The 21526-nt window shown below is 44.7% G+C and overlaps 1 protein-coding gene across 7 annotated transcripts in view; it reads right to left on the reverse strand.

Annotated features, from left to right (window-relative positions):
* LOC117361316 overlaps nt 1–4213 on the reverse strand; it is a 192098-nt gene extending 187885 nt beyond the window's left edge. For all 7 annotated transcript variants that reach the window (XR_004539627.1, XR_004539626.1, XR_004539628.1 and 4 more), the window contains exon 1: nt 3932–4213. The gene's annotated coding sequence lies outside the window, so the exon portion shown is untranslated. The remainder of the gene's footprint in view (nt 1–3931) is intronic.
* Nucleotides 4214–21526: the final 17313 nt, after the last annotated feature.

A 21526-nucleotide genomic window follows, 5' to 3' on the forward strand; every position in this document is an offset into this window, starting at 1 on the left:
TGAGGAGGAGAGAGGTGCAGCCATTTTGCTTTAAATTATTCAGGATCTTTTTTCCTTTGTTTGCTCTAATATGTTTGGGGCCAATGCAGAAAGGCTCATAGTAGAGTCATGCACAGATGTCTGAGCTCCTTACTTCTACCACAGGGGTAATACCCTGGTATGCAATAAGTTATTTGCATGCAAATTTTATGTGCGGAAAACCTACGTCCAATACAGGGGGAATATGTTGGACACATGTGCGCAAGGTTTTGCGGCAAGCATAGCTTCTTGTGCTCATGTCCAAATCAAAAACGAAAATTGTCAGCAATCAGCACACTTTGGTGCTTGTTTTTCTGCGTCTAGACATGAACCTTGCCTAAATTGTTTGCAGGGTTCAAATTTAGGCGCCAAAGAACAGGCACCGGTGTGCGCTTTCACTTTCAATTTTGTTCAGACACACAGAGAGCTGTTTGCTACTTGCCATCTGCCTTTATGACAAAATAATTTTTATTAGTATCGGAGCAGGTAAAACACAGGTACCAAGATTCAACCCCAACAAGCAGTGCTCCAATAACAGTTAAACATAAAACATTCCTCCCCCCCCAACCCCCACAGGACCAGGTCCCAACGGCAAACACATAAAACAGCAACACAAATAACCACCTTGCTGGTTCCTCTCTAACATCTCAATGTGAAGTTGTAAAGGTCACCTCCTCTAATATTTGAAAAAGGAAAGGAAGCCTAGGAGGAGACATCCCCCCCCCCCAATAAATAAAGGACACAGGACAGGCAAGTTCCATTTCAAAGAATCCAGGCTGGCTTGTATCACTGCTATTAAGCCAGTCCTGAGGAAGAAAAGACAAAGTGCCCTTCTATTTAGCTCCTGTGTAGGGTTACCATATGAGTCCAGAAAAAGGTAGATGGATTGAAACATCCGGGTTTTACTTCTGCTGAAAGCACTTGAAGAAAGAAGGACACATAGGCATCTGGGCTTTAGTTCCATTGAAAGTAATGGAAGTTAAATCCGGATGTCTCAATCCGCCCTCCTTTTTCTGGAGCCATATGGTAACCCTACTCCTGGGTGTTCTGGTTCTTTTTTTTTATACCATAAATGGGTGGATTTTTATACCACAAATAAGTAAAGCAAAAGTGCAAACAACAATTCAGTGTACAACTGCGAGCCACTGGAGTCATGGTGTTCCAAAAATGCTCCCACACAGCCGTAAAATGCTCCCCCTTCAATGTGGAAAGATCAGGCACATCTCTACGCTCCCAAGCCAACAGGAGAATCATCTGAGAACGCCACATGGGGAGATTTGGAGCTTCAGTGTCCAGCCATTTAAGGAAAATACATTTTAAAGCACACAAGATGGACCAACGAAGAAAGGCACTCAAGCCCGCCAGCCTCAGATGATATGAAGGCGACAGTTCAAAGAGCAGACGAGGTGAGGGCCGAATATTCACAGTCCATAGGATCTCAACATAAGTGAAGAGTCTTTGCCAAAAGGCTTGCACAATGTAGCGGTCAGATGCCCACATTTATCACACGAAGCTGTGGGCCGGAATTTGGCACAGAACGCCCTATATGGCGATACATATATTTGAAACAACAGTTTATATTGCATTTCCCAAAAACCATCTGCCTTTAAAACTTGCATGGGCTTCCATAACAAGACAAAACGAGCACTTAAATGTGAAAGACTGACAAGAAATCCTCCCCGCATGGAAAATTTCTCCCATTGTGTATGCATCAAAAGTGGGCAGCATATTCCTCTGTATTGCACAGAATAGCCTAATTAGCATACATCGGTGGTTCCCAAACCTGTCCTGGGGGACCCTCAGCCAGTCAGGTTTTCAAGATATCCCTAATGAATATGCATGAGAGAGATTTGCATACCTGTCACTTCCATTATATGCAAATCTCTCTCATGCATATTCATTAGGGATATCTTGAAAACCTGACTGGCTGGGGGTCCCCCAGGACAGGTTTGGGAACCACTGGCATACATGACTACATTGTGTTTTTCTGCATCAGCTAACACAACTCCCCTGTGTATCGCTTGGCTCGTAGAACCCATGTTTAACTCGCAGGAACCCCACTGCTGAACCCGCGGTTGCTTTCTGTGTCGACTCCTTTGGTAGCAGAACACCCATTTATGGTATAAAAAAAAAAGAACCAGAACACCCAGGAGTAGGGTTACCATATGGCTCCAGAAAAAGGAGGGCGGATTGAGACATCCGGATTTAACTTCCATTACTTTCAATGGAAGTAAAGCCCAGATGCCTATGTGTCCTTCTTACTTCAAGTGCTTTCAGCAGAAGTAAAACCCGGATGTTTCAATCCATCTGCCTTTTTCTGGACTCATATGGTAACCCTACACAGGAGCTAAATAGAAGGGCACTTTGTCTTTTCTTCCTCAGGACTGGCTTAATAGCAGTGATACAAGCCAGCCTGGATTCTTTGAAATGGAACTTGCCTGTCCTGTGTCCTTTATTTATTGGTGTGGGGGGGGGATGTCTCCTCCTAGGCTTCCTTTCCTTTTTCAAATATTAGAGGAGGTGACCTTTACAACTTCACATTGAGATGTTAGAGAGGAACCAGCAAGGAAGACTAGAAATTGGCTACTGCACAGCAAAATCCCTGTATATCCTACGAATTTGCTACTAAGGTGAACAGGAAAACAGAAAGTGGCTGCTCTAGTGCATGCTGGAGGGGGGGGGTGCACTACAAATAGACCTTGTCCCTAGGCTGATACTCAAGGACATATCACACACACTTTCTAGTCTGAACCTGTCAGGGATCAGAGGCTAGCTCTTAGGCAGGTGCTTTGCAAGACAATCCAGCCTGAGCAGGTATTTTCTTTTCAGAAGTGGTGGAATGAGGAACCCACCGAAATGGCACAGAACCGCTGTGCAGGTAGCTGTCTGCAATCAGAGACAAGGCAGGTGAAAGTATCACACATTTTGCCTTTCTGGACAGTGGCACCAATCACCGAGGTGGCAAGTGCTGCCTCATTTTAGGCACAGCAAAGGAGCAAATGTAGCCCCAATTCTTTGGCGCACCTAAGGCGTTATAGAAAATTAGTACACCAAAGGGTAGGTGTGCCCAGTGGCAAAGTAAGGGGGGGGGGTGGACCACCTCAGGCACCATCTTGTTGGGGACGCCGGTACCTTTCCTTCTCTCCACCCCTGGTACTTCACCATCCCTTTCCCACCGCGTGCAAGCCTTGCCTCCCCCCTCCCATGCTTCTAATTTCACTGGCACGAGCAGAGGCTCCAACCTGCTGCTCACATTGGCCTTGGCTCTCCCTTTGAAGTCACTTCCTGGTTGCAGGAAGCCCCATCCACACAATCCCCTCAGACCCACCCCAGGATTGCCCTCAGGAATAATGCTAGATTCAGTTCTTTAGTAAGACAAACCAACAGCATCCTATTTATTTATTCATTCATTCATTCAGTTCTCTATACTGTTCTCCCACGGAAGCTCAGAACAGTTTACATGAATTTATCCAGGTACTTGAGAGCATTTTTCCCTGTCTGTCTCTATCTCATGTACCTGGGGCAATGGGGGGATTAAGTGACTTGCCCAGGGTCACAAGGAGCAGCGTGGGTTTGAACCCACAACCTCAGGGTGCTGAGGCTGTAGCTTTAACCACTGCACCACACTCATTTCCCTCACTCTCCCCCCCCCCCCCCCGCCGCCGCCGCCGCCGCCGCCGCCGCCGCCAACATACACTTCTTGTAACAAGCAACTCACAGCTGAACCCTATTCCAAACCCTGCCCCCCTCCCCCATCTTATCAAGGAGCTTTATATCCCACATCTGAGCTGTGGCCTTTATTCTTTTTTAATTTGAATTTCTTTTATACCACCTAAAAGGTATCGAAGTGGTATACATTCAGGCACAGTAGGTATTTTTCTGTCCCTGGAGGGTTCGCAATCTAGCTTTGTACCTGAGGCAATTAAGTGTTCCAAATGCAGAGTTCTGGTGGCTGTGCTGGTCCTGGAGAAAAATGAAGTCCCAATAGGTTGTAAAAGGTTTTAAAGATCCAGCAGGAAAGATATGAGCATTTCTCTTGCTCAGATGTGACCTCTAAAGTAGGAGTTCATGGACTGCAACCCTATTTTTATAGCCCTTAAAAACTCTTCTAATCTACACTGACTTAACATTCTACCGAAAAGCAATACTCATTCCATGTATCACAAAAGCTGTTCTGAGAATGGATCAGATATGGGAAGAATGTGGCACCAGGCAATGCATAAAATCCTACAGGTGAGCAATTAAGGCCAGAAAGGTCTCACACCTTGCAGGTTCAGTGTATCAAGAAATTTGCTTAGGAGGCAGGGCTCAGCTTATTTCCTGGAAGTTGAGCCAGCTGGAAAACAATGTACCTGCTTTACATGGAAATGAAAAGGGCAGGGCGGAGAGAAGTGAGGAAAACAGATATCAGACACTTTCATAACCTCACCAAAAGCTGCTACTACTGATCATTAACATAGTGCTGTAAAATATATGCAGCACTGTACAGACAGAGATAAAAGATGGTCCCTGCTCCATGGAGCTTACAATGTAATCCGAATAGGTTACCTAGGTAGGAAGTTCAAGTAGGCATCTTTTAGGGGGCATTTTACAGATGGAATAGGTGCCTAAATATCTTTATAAACAGCCTCACAAGTCAGCAAAAATTTGCATTGCTTTCCAACTCCGCCTGTGCATTGCTCGAACCCCTCCCCCAAACACATTTATGGGCTGATGCTCAAAACCTAACTCTGGCACTAGGGACAATTAGCAGAATAGTGTGTTAGGGTGCACAGAATGCTCTAATGGTTTTAGTGGTGCTGCTGAAACTGTTAGCGCAGACCACACTTAAATGCAGTTAAATGTGGTCATTTGTTAACCCACCGTATCTGGCAGCTCATCTGGGGCATCATTGAGGATTGGTTGAGAGAAGCGCTGCCTAAGGGCACTCCTTCTCAACTACCAACCCAACCACCCTGCGCCGCTGGACTAGGTCTGGCCCAACCCCCTTACTACTAGCCCTAGTGGTCCAGTGCAGTGATTCCCAACCCTGTCCTGGAGGAACACCAGGCCAATCGGGTTTTCAGGCTAGCCCTAATGAATATGCATGAGAGAGATTTGCATATGATGGAAGTGATAGGCATGCAAATTTGCTTCATGCATATTCATTAGGGCTAGCCTGAAAACCCAATTGGCCTGGTGTTCCTCCAGGACAGGGTTGGGAACCACTGGGCCAGTGGACTGCTGACACCCTCCCCCCTAGTCAGGCTAGGCAATTCCGGTCCTCGAGAGCCGGAGCCAGGTCAAGTTTTCAGGATATCCACAATAAATATGCATGAGATAGATTTGCATCTCAAGGAGGCAGTGCATGCAAATCCATCTCATACATATTCATTGTGGATATCCTGAAAACCCGACCTGGCTCCGGCTCTCGCGGACCGGAATTGCCTACCCCTGGGCTAGGCTGAGCCAAGCCTAGCACAACTCCCTATCACTACCCTGCTGGTCTAGTGCAGGGGTAGGGAATTCTGGTCCTCAAGAGCTGTATTCGTCGGGTTTTCAGGATTTCCCCAATGAATATGCATGAGATCTATTTGCATGCACTGCTTTCAATGCATATTCATTGGGGAAATCCTGAAAACTGGAATCCTGAATCCTGGAATACGGCTCTCGAGTTCCCTACCCCTGGTCTAGTGACATTCAGATCTACTCCCCCCAGCCTGGTGGTCTAGTAGAAACCCCACCACTCCACATACCATAGTCATATGAGACAGGAGGGAATAGACATCCCTCCTGCCTCTAGGCTACCATTTTGAAAATGGTGGCAGCCCACCCCTGAGATGCACTAGGTGGGGCCACCATTTTGAAAAGGGCAGTCCGGAGACCAGAGGAATGCCTACTGTATCCTGCCTCCTATGACTAAGGTAAGTGGAGGATCTACTAGATTACCAGAGTGGGGTGGGAGTGTCACTAGACCATGAGGGTAGTGATAGGGGTTGGGCCAGGTCAGGCTGGAGGGTTTGGCAATTCTTTGGACCACCGGGGCCAGTAGTAGCTAGGAGGTTGGGCCCAGCCTGGCCTAGCTAGGGGAGGGAGGTTGGATCAGCTGGGGGTGTCAGCAGTCCACTGGACCACCAGGGCCAGTGGTAGGTAGGGAATTGGGCCTAGCTTGGGTGGGTCTGCTCGAGCTCAGGGAAGGCACTGGCATGCTTTTTGCTTTGTTTTGTTTACTTTCCTGTCAGTGTCTGAGCCAATCAGCGCTTAGGCACTGACAGGAAAATTAGCTCTTGAGTAATAAGCAGCAAATTACTGCTGCGATTTTAATGTGGCATGAATTTGTGCAATCATTACTTTTGAATTTTTTGCGCTGGATTCACTGTAGTTTCCTCTACCGCAAATCTTTTGAGCATAGGCCCATTAAGTCATGGAAAAGGAAAAGCAAACCTTCTCTACATCTAATTTATACAGGCATAGCTCTTCAGGTAATTCAATAAAAGCCCTTTTCTGTGAGTAAAATAATCTTTACCTGTGCAATAAAGCTTATAAAATTACTTCTCAATAGGATCATTTTATAACAGGTCTCTCTTTTATTGACAGCGACGTATTTTTATAAAATACTAGTGCCTGTAGCAGAGAATATGCCTTGTGATTTTAGGAGGGGGTTGTTCACGTGCAGACTAGGCCACATCCACCCAGCATTTGTTTAAGATTATGTCCTAAAAGTTTATGTTAAAACACAGCTGTAGAACGTTTGGATCTTCCAGCAGGGACTGTCTCCTTTGTGACTGTACAGCGTTGGGTAGGTCTGGCAGCGCTCTATAAATAATAGCAGTAGTAGAAGTCAAGAGAAGGCTGAAGGCACTCACTAGTCTTAGCTATCACTATGTTAGTACATCCAGGTCTTTTTACTAAAGTGCATTAAATGTTGTAGTTATTGCACCTTAAAGCAATAAATTAGGGTGTGATAATTGCTAATTTATTAAATAAGGGAACATGCCCAGCATCTCTTTTGCAGGTCACAAGTTAAAATGTCTCTATTTAAGAGATGCTAACTTCAAAATTTTTGGTTAGCGTGTGGTAGGTGCCGTATATACGGTACTCTCCACGCCCGTTCTGCACCCATGCCTTGCCTAGGATGTTACATTCTAACTCGCAAACCAATTCTGCTTAGGCAATTCAGCTGAACAAAAGGAGGATCCAGAAACATTGCAATTATAAAGCAAAATGAGATGGGGAAAGTCCTAGCTTTTCAATTTTAGTCTGTCACCCAAGTGTGCATCCGAGAGCCTCGAGTTTTCATCGTCTGCTATTGCACATGCGCTGACAAGGAACAGCGATTGCAACACAGTTAACCAGAATTCGGACGCGTCTGGGAGACGTTTTGTTTGCTTCATGCATTTCTCTTCCTCTTTCTGTGCTATGGATTTGACTGATAGGTTTTCACTGTGACAAACGACGCTAGTGATGCTTCATGTCACCAATTAGGGCTTGGCAGTTGTCCTGCAGCACGATCTGTCACTCTATTATTACACCGCAGTTGTGTGTCTCCACCGGCCACCCGTAGATCCCGCTTCATGGCTGCAACGTCAGCTGTTCAGTTTCCGAATCCAATTGCGGTGCCGTCGTGTGACGTCACTGCCTGGCTGATTCGCCCTTGGGGTGATCTGGGCTTCTGCAGGCAGAAGCAGGAGCGCGAGCCCGGCGCACTAATCAGTAAACTACTGAATGTTATCAGTAGAGCTGGACAGATTTACTGCACTTAGAGCTCTTTCCAACTCATTTGTCTTGGACTAAAAAAAAAGCAAACATATCGCTACTTCTAACACGAAAGGGCACTCAGGATAAATGAAATTGTATCTAACGTCGGCCATGAGTAGTGTCTGAGAAATACATTTAGGAAACAGAGAAAGCGGAATTCGCCTGCACGCATTAGGGATATAATAAATTACTCTGTACTACAATGTTTCCCTCTAATTCCAGGCAGCAGAAGTCTAGAGCCCTGGGTAGACCTACTCTTACTACTGGAAGCTAAGCAGGGTCAGGCCTGGCTAATACATGGAGGGGAGACCACCTGGCAATACCCTATTGATCAGCAGCCACATAGTGGAGCCACACACTGCATTAGAGAAGGCAATGAATGGCAAAACCACTCCTCTGTTCTGCTGTGAAATATCATATGATGGATTCCTCACTGTGTGATTTGCCAGGGGCTCCATCCATCAATAGAGTGCTTCCTACATTTTAATGTACTGTCTTAGAAACAGCAAATAGTGGTAACAAGACCATATGACTCATCCAGGCTCTAGATTAGAACCTCTTTATTTAGCCCGTCCTCCCAAAGGAGCCCAGAAAGGGTTACAAGAGTATGTTCACAGCGTAAGCAGGACAAATTTTGGTGGGAAAAACAAACTTGGTGTACATAGAGGTATAAATTTTAGTTTTTATAGTATAGTCATAACATACCGATTTGGAAATATAGACTTAGTGGACAATAGGGTGTTATAAAATTGCAGCATTTAAAAAAAAAAACAACCAAAAAACATAGCCTATGCTGGTTTAAATCACTCAGAGATTCCTGATGCTTGTCCCATGATTTCCAGAACTCGGTCTACTTTTCTCCACTAGGCAGCTGCTCTATGTCCCCAATAACCTTTCTGCAAAGAAATACTCCCTTACATTGCTTCTAAATCTGCCCCTTTCTCTGTTACTGTGGGTATGTACTACTACTTATCAGTTATATAGTGCTGAAAGGAGTACGCAGCGCTGTACATTTTGACATTTATAGACAGTCCCTGCTTGGAAGAGCTTACAATCTAACTTGGACAGACAAGACATAGAGGGTGGGGGATGCAGAACCCAAGGTAAGAGGAGTTAAGAGTTGAAAATACTCTCAGGTGGGCTTTTAACTGGGCCTTGAACACTGCCAGAGACAGAGCCCGCTGTAGGGATTCGGGCAGCTTGTTCCAAGCATATGGCACAGCAAGGCAGATGGGACGGAGTCTGGAGTTGGCAGTTGAAGAGATAGGAGGGACTTACCAGCTGAATGGAGCTCACTGGGGTGGGGGGGAATTATAGGGGGAGATAAGTGAAGAGAGATAGCGAGGGGCAGCTGAATGCATTTGTAGGTCAGTAAGGAGTTTGAATTGTATTTAGAAATGGATGGGAAGCCAATGAAGTGACTTTAGGAGGGGGGCAACATGAGCATAGCAGCTCTTCCAGAATTTGAGTCGTGCAGCCAAATTTTGTATGGATTGGAGGGGAGAGAGATGGCTAAGCGGAAGGCCTGAGAGTAGCGAGCTGCAGTAGTCTAAGGACGAAATGATGAGGGCATGGCTATGTGTTTTGGCAGTGTGTTCAGAAAGGAAGGGTCGGATTTTGGTAATATTATAGAGGAAGAAGCGGCAGGTTTTAGTGATATGTTGTATCTGAGTGGTGAAAGAGAGAGAGGAGTCAAAAATGACACAGAGATTGCAAGCAGACAAAACAGGAAGGATGAGAATGTTGTCCACAGAGACAGAGAACCAGGGAAGCGGAGAGGTGGGTTTAGGTGGGAAGATGAGCAGCTCTGTTTCAGCCATATTCAGTTTTAGATGGTGGTGAGACATCCAGATAGCAATGCCAGACAGACAGGCTGAGACTCTGGTCTGGGTTTCAGTAGAGATATTTGGCACAGAGAGGTAGACCTGGGAGTCGTCAACATAGAGGTGATACTGGAAGTCGTAGGAGAAGATCAGAGCTCCAAGTGAGCAAGTGTAGATTGAGAAAAGGAATGGTCCCAGGACAGAGCCTTGAGGTATATCAATCGATAGCAGGAAGGCTGTGGAGAAGCCACCATTGCATACTCTGTGCAATTGGAAAGATAGGAAGAAAACAAGGAGAGGGCAGAATCCTGGAATCCCAAGAAGGACAGAGTATCAAAGAGTAGGCGATGATCAACAGCATCAGAGGCGGCAGACAGATCAAGAAAGATGAGTAGAGTAGAGGCCTTTGGATCTGGCCAAGAACAGGTCACTGTAAACTTTAGTAAGGGCAGTTTCTGTGGAATGCAGCGGGCGAAAGCCTGACTGAAGAGGATCCAGAATAGCATGGGAAGAGAGGAAGTCCAGGTAACGGCGGTGAACAGCACATTCAAATAACTTGGATAAGAAGGGGAGGAGAGAGATGGGGCGATCGTTGGAGGGACAGGTGGGGTCCAGTAATGCCACTAGTGTTCACAGTATTGTAAACAGATTGATTCACAGATACAGTAAGTGGCGCAGTAGGTATAGGGTGAAGCCAGATGCATAATGTGGTGGCCCTGGACTCATGAAGGGTAATGGAATTACTTGCTCTACAGGTGCATCTTCAGAGTTCATTTCCTAAAGACACAAAGGTCATTCTGAACTCGGGGAGAATAGGATAGAAAATGAATTAATTAAATATAGAAGAAACTAAAATAAAAATACTTAAAAAAAAAAAAAAAAAGTGTTGGGGTAAAATTTAAGTAATGATTGTTTCTCTTTGATGCAGGGCTTTCCCCTGAAACACATTGTGTCAAGTTGTAGAAATATTGATTTACAGCAGCATTTCGATGAAGCAGAACCCTCCTGCAGCGAAATTTCAGATAATTGAATGTTCTTTTAACTTTTATGGACATTATGGGCTAAATTCTATATGTGGTGCTAAAAAAAAAAATCAGCACCGATATAATTTTGTGCTAAACGCTACTCTATAACCAGCAGTGAAAGCTGGACTCTGTTCACAGAATAGTGCTTAGTGCCAAGATCCGCACACCCAATTTTAGGCACAAGGATTTAGACCAAGTAAAATCTGGTGCAAATTCTCAGGCCTAAATTACACCTTGACTTTTCTTAGTAAGTCATAGTAACATAGTAGATGATGGCAGATAAAGACCCGAATGGTCCATCCAGTCTGCCCAACCTGATTCAATTTAAATTTTTTAAATTTTTTTTCTTAGCTATTTCTGGGCAAGAATCCAAAGCTTTACCCGGTACTGTGCTTGGGTTCCAACTGCCGAAATCTCTGTTAAGACTGTGACAGGGATCTGGCTAGTCCTAATAAAGCCCAGGGAAAAGCCCAGGGAAAAGCTCAGGGAAGCATTAATAATGTGCCAGGGACTAAGGAGAAGAAATATCCTGAGTATAGGGAAAATCCTGAGCACAAGGTTAAGAGGGAGACTGTCCCTTTAAAAGCTCACAGAGCTCAGGCTGGAACGGGAAGGACAGGGCTCTTTAAGGAATTAGCTAAAGCTGCTGTAAGGGGGCGTGGTTATGGGCCGAGGCTCCCTTTTTCTGAGGCTCCCTCGTCAGTGAGAGAGGAGAGACAGCTGGGACTGGAAGCTCAGGGGAAGCTGAGAAGGAAACCAGCTACAGCAGCTAACTTTTGGCCAGCCTTCAGAAGTTCTCACCAGGATAGGGAAATGCAAAACCTTGAAACACAATCTGAGGTTTGTGACATGGACTGGTTAAAGAATAATGCTATGTCTTCTGGGGAAGAACACCCTATGGAATGGGAATAGGTTTAGGAAAGCCTGAATGTCCTTTTTCCTTGGTGAAAAGGTTTTTTTGTTTCTTCCTTTTTTGAGTTTTATGTTTTGTGAAGGATTTTGTATCCGGGTTTCAAGCTGGGCTGGAAGCTGCTGAATTTACTTTTGTGTTAGATAAGTGAAACAGGGGCCACATCTGCGGGAGTACAAGTCTCTCTGTTCCTAGTAAAAGGGAACTGCCACTCAAATCTACCTGAAGCCTAATTAGTGCCTAGAACCAGGTAGCCTAACTATTGCCAAGGCAGGTACGGTTCTAGCACTGCTTGGGGAAATAACACCTAACATGAACTGTATTTTATGTTCTTAATTTGTGAACTTAAATTGGCCAGCACTGAAGGTGCAGTGATAAGAACTGGCACATAAGAGAAAGAAAGCAGAACAAGAGAAAATTGGAATGTTTTGGGTTTTTACTTTGAATGCCAAATTTTGACCTTTTTTTTTTGTTTGAAACTTTCCTTGTGGATAAATAAAAGTAATATATTTGGACAAAACCCGGCCAGTGTGGTGTGCAGTTTATGGGAGGCACCAGGCCAGCTGTGGCCCACCACGGTTATGCTCGCGCCAAGACTGGGATTCTGTGGAGTTACTAGGCCTCGCCAGGATCCCGGTCCCACAAGACTTACTCCAGCCCATCTACACCCTCCCAGCCATTGAAGCCCTCCCCAGCCCATCCTCCACCAAACGGCCATATACAGACACAGACTGTGCAAGTCTGCCCAGTACTGGCCTTAGTTCAATATTTAATATTATTTTCTGATTCTAAATCCTCTGTGTTCATCCCACGCTTCTTTGAACTCAGTCACAGTTTTACTCTCTACCACCTCTCTCGGGAGCGCATTCCAGGCATCCACCACCGTCTCCGTAAAGTAGAATTTCCTAACATTGCCTTTGAATCTATCACCCCTCAACCTCAAATTATGTCCTCTGGTTTTACCATTTTCCTTTCTCCGGAAAAGATTATGTTCTACGTTAATACCCTTCAAGTATTTGAATGTCTGAATCATATCTCCCCTGTCTCTCCTTTCCTCTAGGGTATACATATTCAGGGCTTCCAGTCTCTCCTCATATGTCTTCTGGCGCAAGCCTCCTATCATTTTTGTCACCCTCCTCTGGACCGTTTCAAGTCTTCTTATGTCCTTCGCCAGATACGGTCTCCAAAACTGAACACAATACTCCAAGTGGGGCCTTACCAATGACCTGTACAGGTGCATCAACACCTTCTTCCTTCTACTGGCTATGCCTCTCTTTATATAGCCCAGCATCCTTCTGGCAGCAGCCATTGCCTTGTCACACTGTTTTTTTGCCTTTAGGTCTTCGGACACTATCACCCCAAGGTCCCTCTCCCCGTCCGTGCATATCAGCTTATTAGGTAGGTGTACTCTATGGCAGTGGTACTCAAAACTCTCCTGGATGACTACCAGCCAATTGGGTGTTCAGGCTATCTCTAATGAATATGCATGAGAGAGATTTTCATATGATGAAGGTGACAGGCATGCAAATCTTACTCGTGCATATTCGTTAGGCAAGTGGCTAGCCTGAAAACCCGACTGGCTGGTAGTTACTCAGGAGAGGTTTGAGAACCACTGCTCTGTGGCTTTGAAAGAAAAGCAAATGGCAAACTCAAGTCACTAGTGTCTCCTGCTAGGGATGAACCTTGAACTTCTCAGAAAGAAAATGCCAACACACCACAAAACTCCCTGAATGCTTGGCACAGGCTACTCTGCTCATTCTGCCTTCTCTGCCTATATCTCCTATCGTAAATTTAAGATGGGGTTTAAAGCATTAATTTTTGAACAGGCTAATGAAATTTTGTGGAGATTTAGTTAGGATTTTTCCGGATGTCTCTAGAACCACTCAATTGAGAAGGAAAGAATTTCTGAAATTGAAGGATAGAGTTTTGGCCCTAGAGGCATCTTTTTACCTGAAATTTCCTTGTAAATGTTTGGTTAAGTTACAAGATATTGAGTATGCCTTTTGGGATCCTATACAACAACAACAATTTTTAGTAGCAAGAGAACAGAAATGAGTTTGTTTCATCTAGCTGAGAATAAGAGGAGGAATTAAATTAATATCCCATTTAGTAAGGAATGATTCAAGGTTGTTAGTATGAACCGAGAATTATTGTCCTTTAGTTTTCTTGAATTTATTTGATTAGAAATAGTAACATGTTCTCCCCATTAATGTGGGCTTAAAAGGAATTATGTATGTGATTTGATTATGTATTGTTTTGTGTGATTTCCTTTTTTCCTTTGGAATTATTGGATATTGTAATGTATTCAAAATTTATAATAAAAAAAAAACAAAACTTTTGAACAGTTCTTTTCTGGCTGTTAATGTCTCGGGGTTTTTATTCCCCCCCCCCTGTTTTCCCCAGTTATTTATATCCTCCTAGGGCTAGGGACTCCCCCCCCCCTTTTTTTTTTTTTCCTTCCATCAGTATCTCTGACCCTCTACATGCCTCTGGGTTTTGCTATGTTGTTCTACTCTCACCCCTCCTTGTGTGATTTCCCTTTGTTGTCGTTCCATGCTGTCTGGATATATCTTACTGGCAGATGGTCTGACTTGTAAGTTGCCTTGAAATGGCAGTATATCAAATACCGAATAGATAAATAAACATCAAAGAACACATCTTCACAGAAAGAGTGGTGCATACATGGAATGGAATGGACTCCCAAAGGAGCCGATAGAAACATGAAAACAAGAATGGAATGATAACAGATGATCTGCAGTGGCAACAAAGAAATACTGGGGTGAGCTGCACAGATTGGCAGTTACAGCCCAAAAGAGTGGTCAGATTTTCTTGGGCTTCCAAGCAGGCTAGGATAAGCCGTAGGGTAGGGGGGACATTGTTAATTGTGCAAATGGTCTCGGTGTTGGATTAAGAAAGTCAAGATGGCTGAAACTGACTAAATGGGTACTTTTAGATGAGTTTGTGATAAACCTTCTGCCCAATGTGCAGTGGTTGGCCAAAAAAAGCAAACAAGATGCTAGGAATTATTAGAAAAGGAATAGTAAATAAGGCTAAGGATGTTATAATGCCTCTGTATCACTCCTTGGTGCGACCTCACCTCGAGGACTGTGTTAAATTCTGGTTGCCGTATCTCAAAAAAGATATAGTGGAATTAGAAAAGGTTGAAAGAAGAGCAACCAAGATGATTAAGGGGAACGCCTCTCACATGAGGAAAGGCTAAAGAGATTAGGGCTCTTTAGCTTGGAAAAAAAATGGCTGAAGGGAGATAGGATTGAAGTCAACAAAATCCCGAGTAGTATAAAACAGGTACAAGTGAATCGACTTTGTAGTCCGAAAATTACAAAGACTAGGGGACACGCAATGAAGGAAATATTTTTTTCACTCAAGAGAATAGTTAAGTTCTGGAACGCATTACCAGATGAGGTGGTAAAAGCAGTTAGCATAGCTGGTTTAAAAAAAAAAAAGAAGTTTGGACAAGTTCCTGGAGGACAAGCCCATAGTCTGTTATTGACAGACATGGGAGAAGCCACTGCTTGTCTTGGGATTGGTAGCATGGAATGTTGCTACTCTTTGGGTTTCGGCCGGGTACTTGTGACATGGATTAGGCACTGTGGAAACAGGATACTGGGCTAGATGGACCATGCAATGTAGTGTATTTTTTTTAAAACTCCATATCAAAAAAACAAACTATAAAAATATATGTGAATGATTATATTTCCCCCCCCCCTCCCATACTGTTATGGTGAGCTCAGCGCTTCAAAATAGAAATCATGAGTTAATAAGACTAATATGAAGAGGAACCATCAAGGCACCACCAAAGTTCCTTCAATAATGACACTCTCTACAAAAGCCAGTATGTTCATATCCACTATAGTCCAAGATCAAAGTCGCAAGTGCTGGTTACTATTCCAAGAAATAGGGACAAAAGGATTTTCATGAGTCGTGAGCAGTGATATTTTGACAACCACAAAACATAGTAACATAGTAGATGACGGCAGATAAAGACCCGAATGGTCCATCCAGTCTGCCCAACCTGATTCAATTTAAATTTTTTTAATTTTTCTTCTTAGCTATTTCTGGGCGAGAATCCAAAGCTTTACCCGGTACTATGCTTGGGTTCCACCTGCCGAAATCTCTGTTAAGACTTACTCCAGCCCATCTACACCCTCCCAGCCATTGAAGCCCTCCCCAGCCCATCCCCCACCAAACAGCCATACACAGACCGTGCAAGTCTGCCCAGTACTGGCCTTAGTTCAATATTTAATAATATTTTCTGATTCTAAATCTTCTGTGTTCATCCCACGCTTCTTTGAACTCAGTCACAGTTTTACTCTCCACCACCTCTCTCTCGGGAGCGCATTCCAGGCATCCACCACCACATTGTGGATTGATAAGAACATTGTCATGACCACTAGTTAGTCCTTCAACAGAAGGTAAGTATTACTTATGTCCCTAAATCTTAGAATGTACTGTGAAGAATAACCAGCAATTGCAACATTATAGCACTACTTGCCGTGATGGTGTCTTCTTTACTCATGACTTGTACGTTGAAGCACTGAGTATACCATAACAGTACGAGGGTATAATCGTTCACATATATTTTTGTGGCTTGGTTTTTTTATATCGAGCTTTAAAAATATGCTGCAATGGATTTTGAGTGGTGTTTATGAATGCAGTATCTCAATAGAATATTTCCCATCATTTAGTAAGTAGTCTTATCTTCTAACATCTAACAGAATGGGAAAAAGGTCCGAGAACTGGTGTGAGGAGTTGGAACGACACATGAGCATTTGCACGTTTACTCAAAGCAGCGTAGCTGGGTGGACTCCATCGGCCAACTGGTCTTTATCTGCCTTCCCCAAGTGAAGGTGTTAACCTTTATTTTATTTTAGCTTTTCTTTGCCGTTAGGATTCTGCCCTTATAGCAGGAGGAACGGGAAGGTTGTACGAAAGGAGAGCCCTCCTCCAGTTCATGGCATCCCAAGTATGTGACAACATGGGAATACATCCAAGCCTGTGCCTGGTTCACAGATGTCAGCAGCTTGTTAGCAGCCATTTCCTGAGGGTCAGTTTTCAACATGCTTCGTGTCGTTTCTAGCCAGGAGAGATATAGCTAATGCCATCGTTGCAAAGAAGCAGGTTGTAGTATACAAACCCTTTATCCCTTCCATGTGTTCCTCTTTGAAACTGGAACTAAGAGCTTTACATAACCAGGGTTTTGTATTCCCCTTTCAAACATAGTCAGTAAAGCCACTGTGGCCATCCTGAGCTAGAAACCTTATAACTATGGGCTGCAAGACCACCTGGGCTTATCCCCAAAGAAGCAGTGTATGAGTGTAACAACCCTGGGGGGGGGGGGAACCTTTTACTTTGTACTGCATTGCACTTCCCATCAAGCTGCTATGCCAGTACAGCTGCTCTGTTTTAATTAAAATTAATGTGTTTTTTTTTTTTTTAAATTAAATTCAGAGCCAGGAACACACAGGCCATGCCACACACTACAGCTTGTGAGCCTTAAAAGAAATTTATGCCATTTTTCACCTATGGAAAATTTCTGCTTTATTGTCAAAGATCTGCAAACTCAGTTATTTTTAATCAGATTTATTGATTTAAAAGTAATAAATCGCTTCTTTTTTTTTGGGGGGGGGGGAGACAAACAATGACTTTTAAATGAAATTTTCATCAAAAAGTCAAAGTTCTTGCCTCCCAATTCTAGAAACTTCTGCATCCAAACTTTACGCTTAACATGCAATGGTGCAGTGAAAGTTTTTGAATAAAAGCAGCTGCACATTTAACTAATGTAATGAGCTAGTCGGCTGCTATTGATATTGAGTTGCACACACAACTGTCCTGTCTCTGCATTCTATAAGACACAAAATCCACAGCCTACAACTGCAAGAAGGGATGGACCTAGGAGGGACATGGACAGATCAGGGGCATGCCCAGAACATACACGTCAGCTAGACCAGGGGTAGGCAATTCCAGTCCTCGAGAGCCACAGGCTACTCAGGTTTTCAGGATGTCTACAATAAATATGCCTGAGATAGATCTGCATTAGAATGACACGGTGACAAAATTCATCACCGTTCCCGCCCCCGCAGATAACTGCGGGGAAACCATCTTCATGCCTTTCTTTAAGGAAAGAGGGAAGAATCAGTGTATGAATGGCCACAACCACTGACCCGCAAGCTTTTGCTTTGAAGAATGCTGGTGTAGAAGGACTGAGGTTGAAATAGACACTAGAAAATGACATGGGATTATTTCCCGCGGTTATCTGCGGGGACGGGAACTGTGATGAATTTTGTCACCGTGTCATTCTTTAATCTGCATCTCAAGGAGGCAGTGCATGCAAATCCATCTCATATTCATTGTGGATTTCCTGAAAACCTGACTTGCCTGTGGCTCTCAAGGACCAGAATTGCCTACCCCTGAGCTAGAATACTCGCAGTTGTGTACACAGCTGTCTACAATTGGGTACAAGCATTTACAACCACCATTGAGTTGGCATCGGTGCTCATGCTTAAAGTTAGATGCGCAACTCTGGATTTACACTGGGATTCTATAATGGCAATTGCCGATATAGAAGCACACGTCAACCCATTGCCTACCTCTGTGTCAGTGGTTCCCAACCCTGTCCTGAAGGACCACTAAGCCAGTCAGGTTTTCAGGATAGCCCTAATGCAGTGGCCTCAAACTCACGGCCTGGGGGCCACATGCGGCCCGCCAGATACGATTTTGCGGACCGTGGTCTGCACTAGTGCTGCCCGCTCGTTGCAGCTTCCTTCGGCTTCCCCACTGGTCTCCCGCTCTTACCTTCAGATAATTACCATAGCCTAAAGAGAGGATTGCCGGTGCTGTAGCGGTCCTTGCAGGTTGCCGTCATCCTCAGCAGCACGTTCCCTCTGCTGCATCCCGCCCCTGACATCAGAGGAGGGGTAGGACCATAGCAGAGGGAATGTGCTGCGGAGGCCGATGGCAGCCTGCAAGGAACGCTACAGCACCAGCGATCTTCGCTGCAGGCTGTGGTAATTAGCTAAAACTAAGATCGGGAGGCCAGGGAGGAAGCTGGAGGACACTGCGAAGAAGGGGGGAACATGCAGGCCTTCGGGGGGGGGGGGGGAGATTTATAAACTATAAAGAGTTTTATCTCATGCAAAATTTTTATTTATTTTTCTGCGGCCCTTCAAGTACCTACACATCCAAAATGTGGCCCTGCAAAGGGTTTGAGTTTGAGACCACTGCCCTAATGCAAGCCTGAAACCTCCATTAGATGCAAATCTCTCTCATGCATATTCATTAGAGCTATCCTGAAAACCTGACTGGCCTCGTAGTCCTATCAAGAATAACCACCAACACACACTAGCTTATAGATCAGGAATGGCTTGGCTTCCCCAACACCCAAAGCTTGCTCCACTTGCAGTTGTATTCACTCTGGCCATTTTGTCAGTCTTGTCCCATTCATAGTGGCTGGACAACAGAAAGAGGCAATGATCTGCAATATTCTCACAAGCAGAAACACAGAGCAGACCAATGATATCAAGAAGACTGCAATTTATTAGATAAACCAAACCCGACGTGGTCACATTTCGCCCTCAGGCTGTTGGGGGAAATTGGCTAAGAGAAGAAAGAAATCACTCCCCCCCTTTCTTTTGAGGCAAATCACTCTCACATTGAGCAGAATTCAAAAAGCCAAGGTGGCCCCTTTTCTCTTACTGCAAGAACAAGTGAAGCCTTCTCCCGCAGCTCCTGGTACAAGCAGTCGTTATCACCATTTAGCTATATCGGAGACACACTGCCTCTCAGAAAAGCGGCAAAACTGGTAACCTCCACAAGTCCTACTGTGGTCCCGCGCACATGGCACTAACAGTGTCTCTCAAATATTTAGCATTTTGCCACTTAAAAAATTAAGATCACTCAAAGCGGAGTTCAATGCTATTTACAATTTAGAAGAGTCTGGTCATGTCCAGGATTTACACTATTTCATTAGGGCTCTTGACATAGATCTCTTGGTTTGTGTTCATGCAGGTGTACAATTATGGCACATGGTTTGGAGAGAAGATTGCTCGTATCTGGCATTGCAATCTTGACTTTATGAATTCTGGAATGAGTGTCACTTTCTCTGTTGCTGGGGTGATAAAGATGATCAAGCTCTCTGCATACCTATCGAGATGGGAGAGGTGATTTGTGTCTTGTTTGGTTTCTGTTGGTTGTAGCCTGTTTGTGGAGGGAGTAAATTATTTTCCAAATAGATAGGTTTTTAGGTCTTTATCAGGGCAGGATTAATTCGCCTAGGGCCCCTAGGCACACAAGTACACTGGGCCCCCCACCCCACCATGCGCCCAGGTAGAAACAGGAAGCTGCGTCAAAGGGGAGCTTTGGACAAGCAGCACCGCTTACACAATTAGTTCCTGTTGCCTTTTCTTACCCACATTGCTTGCTTGTCTTACTTTCCATCGATTGGGGGGGGGGGGGGCTGCGTTGCCGATTGGGGTGGGGCCATGTTGCTCAATCGATGCTGGAGGAGGGACCCATCACTGTTTGGAAAAAACAATGTTGATGCCCTCCTTCATCGGGCTCCCATGACCATTTCGGGCCCTAGGCACGTGCCTACTTGGCCTATTGGTTAATCCTGCCCTGGTCTTTATGAAGTTTTGGTAGGAGAGGCTACTCCTGAATTGGGCTGCCACATATGGAAAGGTTGTAGAGTGAGTAGTTTGTACTTGATTTCTCTAGGATTTGGGAATCTTATTCTCATATGGTTGCATGTTATTGATTGATATATATGTCTATTAAATAGAACATGTTTCACTATGGAAGATTGAAGAAAGGTGTATTTTTAAACGACCGTGTTTCCGTGAAAATAAGACCTACCCTGAAAATAAGCCCTAGCATGATTTTCGGGGTAGGTCTTAATATAAGCCCTACCCCCAAAAATAAACCCTAGTTGGGATTCGACAGCAATGCTTCTCTCCCCTCACCGCCGCACATGCCTCCTTCCCTCCCATGCGAAGTGCTGACCGTGAGCGAGCCCTACATACCGGTACCTCCCTCCAACTCGGCATTGGGCCAGCACCACGCTGAACAGGTTTCTTTGTCCGCCGTGAATTCTCTCTGCCATGTTACTGATGACGCAGCAGAGGAAATTCACTGGTGGACAAGGCCTGTTTAGAGTGCTGCTGGCCCGACGCTGATTTGGAGGGAGGTACCGGTATGTAGGGCTCACTCGTGGTCGGCAGGGTTGGGATGGGAGGGATGGAGGTTCAGCGGGGGTGGGGGGTGCTCAAGGGTTCTGCTGCACGCGGGATGGGAGGAAAGATGCTGCTGCACAAGTGTGGGAGAGAAAGGAAAAAGGAAGAATTGGGGTGAAGGAGAGGAAGGGAGAGATGATCATGTACATACCCTGAAAATAAAACCTAGTGTGTTTTTTGGGCTCAAAATTAATAAGAGACACAGTCTTATTTTCTGGGACACACTGTTGGCCTTACACAGTAGAAGCTAAGCCACTGCCAAAATGGATTTATTCTTTGATATTACAAAAGGTAGCCCCAGCTCTCCACTTCCCATCATAACTATGAAGGATATGCATTACAACAGAATTGATACTAAAAAGGGATCTTTTCCAGATAAGCCCCGCCACTAATGGAAAAAGTGGATGCGCCGAAACTTAAGCCCTGCCACCTTTTGCCAGCGCACGCAACCTTAACCAGTGAAGTTCTCAGCACAACGGCCCTACAACGCGGCGCAATGTGTATATAGTAAAGTGGGGGCACCCAAAAAAAGATTATAAAAAAGAGGATATGAAACAACATTATAAAAAAATAGGATAAACTGTCGACCATTTTTTAAGGGCTCCGACGGGAGGGCGTGGGGTATTTTCTACAGATCGCGCCTCTTTTTTATAATTTTTTTGGGGTGGCGGGTGTTAACTTTTTGGCGGGGCTTATCTGGAAAAGATCCCTAAAAAGTATGCTTTTAGCATCTTTGGCAGCTAGGCAGGTTACAGATTCAAAGGG

This window comes from Geotrypetes seraphini, chromosome 5 (genome assembly GCF_902459505.1).
Source record: "Geotrypetes seraphini chromosome 5, aGeoSer1.1, whole genome shotgun sequence".
Lineage (NCBI taxonomy): Eukaryota > Metazoa > Chordata > Amphibia > Gymnophiona > Dermophiidae > Geotrypetes > Geotrypetes seraphini.